The sequence below is a fragment of the Cottoperca gobio genome, chromosome 24 (assembly GCF_900634415.1).
Source record: "Cottoperca gobio chromosome 24, fCotGob3.1, whole genome shotgun sequence".
In the NCBI taxonomy this organism is placed as follows: Eukaryota; Metazoa; Chordata; class Actinopteri; order Perciformes; family Bovichtidae; genus Cottoperca; species Cottoperca gobio.
Window position 1 is genome coordinate 2,927,435 of NC_041378.1, and position 7,834 is coordinate 2,935,268.

The 7,834-nt window shown below is 43.2% G+C and overlaps 1 long non-coding RNA gene across 1 annotated transcript; it reads right to left on the reverse strand.

Moving 5' to 3' along the window:
* Positions 1–256: 256 nt before the first annotated feature.
* Positions 257–1,479, reverse strand: LOC115028930 (uncharacterized). Its single transcript, XR_003834600.1, has 3 exons — positions 1,424–1,479; positions 1,144–1,294; positions 257–319 (listed from the first exon to the last, which is right to left on the reverse strand). It is a non-coding gene; the product is annotated as an uncharacterized LOC115028930 (long non-coding RNA).
* Between the last annotated feature and the right edge of the window lie 6,355 nt (positions 1,480–7,834).

Here is a 7,834-nt window from a genome sequence, read left to right on the forward strand (position 1 = left end):
GTTTGTATTACAAGATGTGTAAAACAAGAGAAACTGAAATGTCTTTTTTTTGGTCATTTATAAAAACAAAAATAAATTAACTGTGATGGAAAATGATTCGACAGAAGTCTCTAGTTTGGTGCATTGACGTCCTGCCGCTGTGAGCGTTAAATCCTTGACTCAGCAGTCTGTCTCCAGTAACGGCTTTATTCTTTCCTGCAGACAAGTCCTCTGGAAATCAGCCTCACAGCTCCAAACGGTCCTGCAGGAAGCCGAATCTCTGACTGTGTGTTTGTGTGGTACTTTATGTTTTCCCATCCTGGAGGATTTAATCGCTCACCTGCAACAATAAACACAGACACCTCTCAGCGACCACAATGTTTAACCTTTACTTACTCCATTTCAAACATTAACCCTTCAGGGATAACTTGTGTTATTGGAAGTGGATTTGTATGAGGTACTTATCCATAGTCGGTGTACACAGTTTGGAGGACCTGAAGAAGTAATGTAGTGGTGTAGCAGCAAAACGTATAAAAAAGCTATATTTAGAGTATTTTCCTCCCTTTCTGACGGGAAACTGAGGCCGTTATCTAGGCTCTCTTAAAAACAACCAGACTCCTTTGACAAAAACAGTCATTTTACCCCACAGAACACGGGGGTTGCTAGTCAACTGCTGCCTCAATCCGTTAGTGCGTCTGTGTTTTTGTTTGAACTTGGTGTTTTAAAGGGTTAGTTCCAAATCACCAAAGTCACACAATAACACAAACACACTAACTGATTGAGGCAGCGTTAGACCAGCAACTACTTTGTTCTGCAAGTTAAAATGTATGTTTTGTCAATGGAGTCTGGTAACTTTGAAGCCAGCATAGATAACAGCTTCAGTTCCCCGTTGGAAAGGGCAGTCTGTCGGCAAAGTGAAGCGGTAAAATATTCTAAACATAGCGTACAATTAAACTTGTTTAGGTGTCTAAAATATGTCTTGCTGCTGCACAGCAGTATATTGCTTAGCTTGTCCTGTCTGCTACCGACCACCTGTAGGTAACACACTGACTGTGGATGGACGTACCTCGTACAACGCCACTTTAAATAATCCGAACTATCCCTTTAAGTCCCAAGAGGAGACCTGTAGGTGTCCTGACTCGGGGTCTAGAAGAACACACTCACCTATTTGCGCCTTTTGTTGCTTTTGATCTTCTGGATCTCCTTGGAGCTGAGGATCAGCATGCCATTCTTGAAGCGGCCCACCTGACCCGAGGGAGCCGAGCCAGAACCAGAAGCAGAGGCAGAGCCAGAGCTCACCTTCTTCTTCTTGTTCCTGGTGGAGGTAGCAGATGTGACAGGACAGCCTGTATAAAGATCTGTTCATTGTGTTACATATCAGAGCACTAGTGCTGTATTTTCTAAAATGTTTACAGATGTGTTAAGAAATGTCCGTCTCACCCACCTTTGATTACTCGGCTTCTTCTTTTTCTTCAGGTCCTACAGAACAGAGGAGAGGAGAGGAGGGGAGGGGAGAGGAGATGAGAGCAGAGGAGGGGAGAGGAGAGGAGAGGAGGGGAGAGGAGAGGAGAGGAGAGGAGGGGAGAAGGAAGAGGGGAGGAGAGAGAGGAGGAGAGGGGGAGAGGAGGAGAGGAGGGGAGGGGAGGGAGAGGAGAGGAGAGAGAGGAGGAGAGGAGAGGAGAGGAGAGGAGAGGAGGGGAGGGGAGAGAGACAAGAGGAGGGGAGAGGGAAGAGGGGAGGAGAGAGAGGAGGAGAGAGGAGAGGAGGGGAGGAGAGAGGAGAGGAGGGAGGAGGGAGAGGAGCAGAGGGGGGAGGAGAGCAAGGAAGGAGAAGGAGGGGAGGGGAGAAGGAGAGGAGGAGAGGAGGAGAGGAGGGAGGAGGGAGAGGAGGAGGGGAGAGGAGGAGGGAGGGGAGGGGAGAGAAGAGAGGAGAGGGAAGAGGGAGGAGAGAGGAGTGGGAGAGAGGAGTGGGAGAGGAGAGGGGGGGAGGGAGAGAGAGGAGATGAGAGGAGAGGAGGGGAGAGGAGAAGAGGGGAGGGGAGAGGAGAGGAGAGGAGAGGAGGAGAGGAGAGGAGAGGAGAGGAGAGGAGGGGAGGGGAGAGGAGAGGAGATGAGAGGAGGGGAGGGGAGAGGAGAGGAGGGGAGGGGAGAGTAGACAAGAGGAGGGGAGAGGGAAGAGGGGAGAAGAGAGAAGAGGGGAGAGGAGAGGAGGAGAGGCGGAGAGAGGAGAGAGGAGAGGAGGAGAGGAGGGGAGAGGAGAGTAGACGAGAGGAGAGTAGACAAGAGGAAAGGAGAGGAGAGGAGAGGAAAGGAGAGGAGGAGAGAGGAGAGTAGAGGAAAGGAGAGGAGGAGAGAGGAGAGTAGACGAGAGGAAAGGAGAGGAGAGGAGAGGAAAGGAGAGGAGGGGAGAGGAGAGTAGACGAGAGGAGAGTAGACAAGAGGAAAGGAGAGGAGAGTAGACGAGAGGAGAGGAGAGGAGAGAGAGGAGAGGAGAGGAGAGTAGAAGAGAGGAGAGTAGAGGAAAGGAGAGGAGGAGAGAGGAGAGTAGACGAGAGGAAAGGAGAGGAGAGGAGAGGAAAGGAGAGGAGGAGAGAGGAGAGTAGACGAGAGGAAAGGAGAGGAGAGGAGAGGAAAGGAGAGGAGGAGAGAGGAGAGTAGACAAGAGGAAAGGAGAGGAGAGTAGACGAGAGGAGAGGAGAGGAGAGAGAGAGGAGAGGAGAGGAGAGGAGAGTAGAAGAGAGGAGAGTAGACGAGAGGAAAGGAGAGGAGAGGAGAGGAAAGGAGAGGAGGAGAGAGAGGAGAGTAGACGAGAGGAAAGGAGAGGAGAGGAGAGCAAAGGAGAGGAGGAGAGAGGAGAGTAGACGAGAGGAAAGGAGAGGAGAGGAGAGGAAAGGAAAGGAGAGGAGAGGAGGGGAGTGGAGAGTAGACGAGAGGAGAGTAGACAAGAGGAGAGGAGAGGAGAGGAGAGGAGAGAGAGGAGAGGAGAGGAGAGGAGAGGAGAGGAGAGGAGAGGAGAGGAGAGGACAGGAAAGGAAAGGAAAGGAAAGGAGAGGAGGAGAGAGGAGAGGAACGGATAGAGGAGAGCATGACCCCCCCGAGTGATGATAGTCTAGAACCACCACTGGAGCAGAGGAAAGCGTGCAGTGTGCTCTGTGTTGTGGTCCGTGTGTTTGAGACACAGAAACTAAACTCTTTGCAAAACTGAATAAAAGCACTTTTTTTATTTGCATTTTATATTATCAGCCATAAAAAAGATTTATACAGATTCCATGAAGACTCAAAGCTCATTGAAGACAAACATACTGTAGTCCAAGATGTTTAAACTAAAGTCAAAGTCACTTCCTCTGTACACTGAGTGACAACAATAAGGTAAATCTGCTGCAGCTTCTAAAAGAAGCAGAACATCTTAAACTCAGCTTCTTTTTGAAAGTCAAGATTACAAGTCAAGTACAAGTCGTGTCCATAGTAAGACATTATATGAAGAGGTCATTTGCAAAAACAGATAAAAGCCATTATTACAAATAATAAACCAACACTAGTGTGATTGATATTCCTTGGATTTATGGATTTAAGATATAGTTTTTCTTTTTTTAAATGAAGCGTCCACATACAGAACACACAGCTGGAGGTATGAAACTGTGTGTAGACTATAGATCAGATATATACAGCAGGAACATGTGCAGCAGTTACAGCAGGCAGTGCAGGTATAAGTATACAACATGTACTGCAGGTGTGAGTACAAGTCATGCTAATAATAAGACATCATATACAGAACACACAGCTGGAGGTATGATATGAATAATGTGAGTAGACTATAGATCAGATATCTTCAGTACAGGCAGTAGTATAAACATGTATGAGAATGTGAGAGCCTAATTAAAAACCACTAATGAATATAAAGAGTTATCTTTCCTGTTGGATGAAGTTAAGAAGTTAAAGTTCTGAACTGACTCACATGTTCAGTCTTCAGAAATGTTCAAATGATCTTATGATTCCACTGTTTTCTGATGATACATGTGATGAGAGGATGTTTAACAGCAGTGGACTCTGTGGTGAGATGATGATGTTGATCAGTGGAGTCACACAGAGGTAGAAATGTCTCCATCGTTCTCATAGTTCACCGCAGCTTCATCTTCATCTTCATCGTTTTGCTCCTGTGAACATGGAACACATACATGTTGAGACACAGAGCAGCTCCAGAGGAACAGCTGGGGTTTAGTGCCTTGCTCAAGGGAACCACAGTGATTGTTATTGAAGCAGATTGGAGATCTTTCCTCACACACACTCTCAGAATGAGTCCACACATTCAAACATGGTTTTATTTCAGTCTCACCTTCCTCACTTTTAGGCTCCTACTGCTCCACATTTAGCTCAAGTAATCACAAAGTACACTTCTCCTTCACCTCCATTGACTTGTATGATAAGCAACATATAGAGGTGTTGACTCGACTCTATGGTCACTCTGGAGCCTCTTGTTTGTTTTATATATTTCATTTATCTAGTTATTTCTTATTATTTCACTTTCCACTATAAACCCTGAAATAACCTCTTCATTTAAATAGAACATATTCAGCAGAGTTTATTCTTATGTTGCATCTTCTTCTGTCTTTTGTATATCCAGAGTTAAAAGTGAATTATAAATATTACAAACATTTAATCCTTCGCTGTTTAAACTCACCAGGTTTTCTCTCATCTGTGTTTCGTTCCCTGAAAACACAAAAAGACAAACGACAGTTAGAATCCAGTTTTTCTCTAAGACTTCCTGTTTGTAAAGGTTTCATGTGTGAATGCTCTCACCTTTAGTTCTGGTCCATATGTTGACTGTAACCACACTGATGATGAGTGCTGCTAAACCCACACACACGATGATGGACCTCCACCAGACTGAGAGAGAAGTTAGAAATGTTAAATACAGTCTGAGGTGTTTTGATGACGAGCTGTTTGTTAGCGTCTTCTTGTCTCTACATCTCTAATCTCTGAATTAAAGTGTTGCTCCGTGTCTATGAAAGAGACTTTCTATGATGTATACTTGTGTCCTTTTCACTCACCTTGTTCTGTTGGATTATTGTTGTCTTCAGATGCAGTTTCCTTCGTCCCTCCTGATGTTGGTGATGTTGGTGATGTTGTTGTTGGTGATGTTGTAGTTGTTGCATCATCACCTTCAGGAATGAAATAACAGAAACAAACAAACTGCATGGTAAAAAAACTTCTGCTCAAAACTAAAGTCAGAATGATGTGATAGTAAAAGCTCAAATATAATCACATATCTGGTGTAATTATCCACATGTGATTTTAAACAGCTCATCATATTCTCACCTGGTTTCTCACCTGAGGACTGAGGAGGGCTGAAGGTGAACAGATACTCTTTGTCATTGTAACGATCTGTCAGTGCACATTTCAATAACTCATAATAACTCTCATTAAAGTGAGCTGTTGGAAATGTGACCTCGGCTGAACAGGTACTCTGTGATGTCATCATGACATCATTCTCATCACCCTCATACAGCCACTCCACTCTGTGTATACACCGGTCAGATGTCGACACAGAGCAGTTTAATGTCACCTGATCATTGTTGTGATGTTCAGTCACTGAAGATGGAGATATTGTGAGAGAAAGACAACAAGAGTAAAAATGAACTTCCTCACTGTGATCATAATTATTGTAATGTTTCAGTAAATTGTTCTAACAGACAGAAAACATTAAGATGTAAATACTCACAGGTAACAACAGACAGATCATACAGTTCAGCTCCACCAAGTTGTTGTCTTGATGTGATCTGACTCCATCTGTAAAGACCAACATCCTGAACTGTGACCTTCTTTATAACCAGAGAACATTTCTCTGTAACACTCAGTCTGTCAGATTTAGCTCCGGCTTCTTTGTGAATCTCCCCGTGTTCAAACAGCTTCACTGTGTTCTCTGAAGAACTCATGTACCAGGTAGTACTGTAACACTTCTCATCATGTATCACATCTTCAAAAGACAAAGTGACATCATCTCCAACTCTGACAACGATGTAGGAATCATCACCAGATGCTGCTGTTGAGAAAAAGAGAGACACATGAAGAAAGAGTTCACTAAACTCAACATGTTACAATAAAAACTTGTGTGTGACAGTTAAAGGAAGAATACTTAATAAAGTACTATTAGTAATATCAATGCAGTTTTGTAACATTTCTTCATTGAATGTGTGTTTCATGTGTGTTTACCTGTAAACAGCAGCAGCAGCATCAGAAATGAAGACATTATGATCCTTCTGAATTCAGCCATCGTGCTTCTCTCTTGGTCTCTCGCTCTCAACTGTCAAAGTGTCGAACCTGCTGCTTCTGAAACATGAATACAGCATCTACTTCCTGTGGTCACTTCCTCTTCCTCACTTCATCTCTCCTCTGTTGGCTGTTGAGATGATGTGTGATATTAGTTTTTATTCTCTCTGAATGTCTTGTGAATATCAGAAGAGTGAAACACTTTGTAACATTAACTTTAAGTTTGATGCATTTAGCTGCCTCTCTTCTCTACAGTGATTCACAGTGATGATGACTGTGAGGTCTTGACCAGCGAGAGAACAGAGGAAGATGAGCGTGTGAACATTGTTAGTTATAATAAATGTTAACAGTAATGCCAATAGTTTTCTTTAGATAATGATTATTAAAAACAGACAACATTCATAGTGTTTGAACAGACACACAGTGGTCTGAGACCTGCTGCTTCCTCTTTGTATCTTTGCACTTTTCTATTTTTTATTTTCTCACAACTGAAGAAAAAGTGTTTCTGTGAGGATGTGGGTAACATCAGCAGCAGAGATCTGGAGGTTACACCTCGGATGTTGACCAGATAAACATCAGAAACATTAAGTGTGAACACATTAATGAGTGTCTACATTAACTGTCTCTATGTGTCTACTTGTGAACACATTAATGAGTGTCTACATTAACTGTCTCTATGTGTCTACTTGTGAACACATTAATGAGTGTCTACATTAACTGTCTCTATGTGTCTACTTGTGAACACATGTAGCAGGTCTGTTCATATTGTTTTCAAATAGTTTGTACAACTAAAAAATCTGATGTTTTATCTGCGTGTGTGTGACGTCACCACTTCAGGGTTCTCCTGCTCTGCACACTGCAGAGATCTTTGGTCCTTTAATGATGTCTGAGAATAATGTGGAGTCAGATTACAGCTACAGTAAAGAGGTCATGAGCATCCACCATGAACTCTTATTTTAGATGCATTTACATGTTGTAGAAAAACGTGAGAGCCCAGTGCAAACAGGTGGTTTTTTTTTGGGGGGGGGGGCAACAGGGGCCAGAGAGACGGAGGATTTAAAGCAAGCGCGTCGGGAGAAAGTGAAGAAATGAGAGAAAACAGAAAAATAAATATAATAATAATAATAATAATAATAATAATAATAATAATAAAAATAAATAGCTTTTGAAAGATTGTGCATCTTAAAATAAAGTGCTTAATCTTAGGAAAATAAAATGTAGCAGCAGCTTGAGTTTCCCTTTTTCTTTAACTGTTTCACATCTTGATTTAACTCTCAACCAGTGTTAGAATAAATCAGTCTCAACACAACTTAACAATTGAACAGTTTAACCCAGGCTAGCACGTCCTGGGTTAAACTGCTCTCTGTGGCTGATGATGCTGACAGGTGGCCTATTTGCTTTATTTTGTCACAAATCTAAATCACATTGGGCTGAGTGCTTATTTTCTGTGACCTCAGACCTGAGTGGGTTTGTTTGGTGAAAAACGTTGTGCTTTGTCTCATAGTGGCGTTTCACATCACTGTTAATGAGCACCACGGTCTCTGAGCATATGAGACGCTGGTGTTGTGCTCCAGTGGGAAGGATGAACA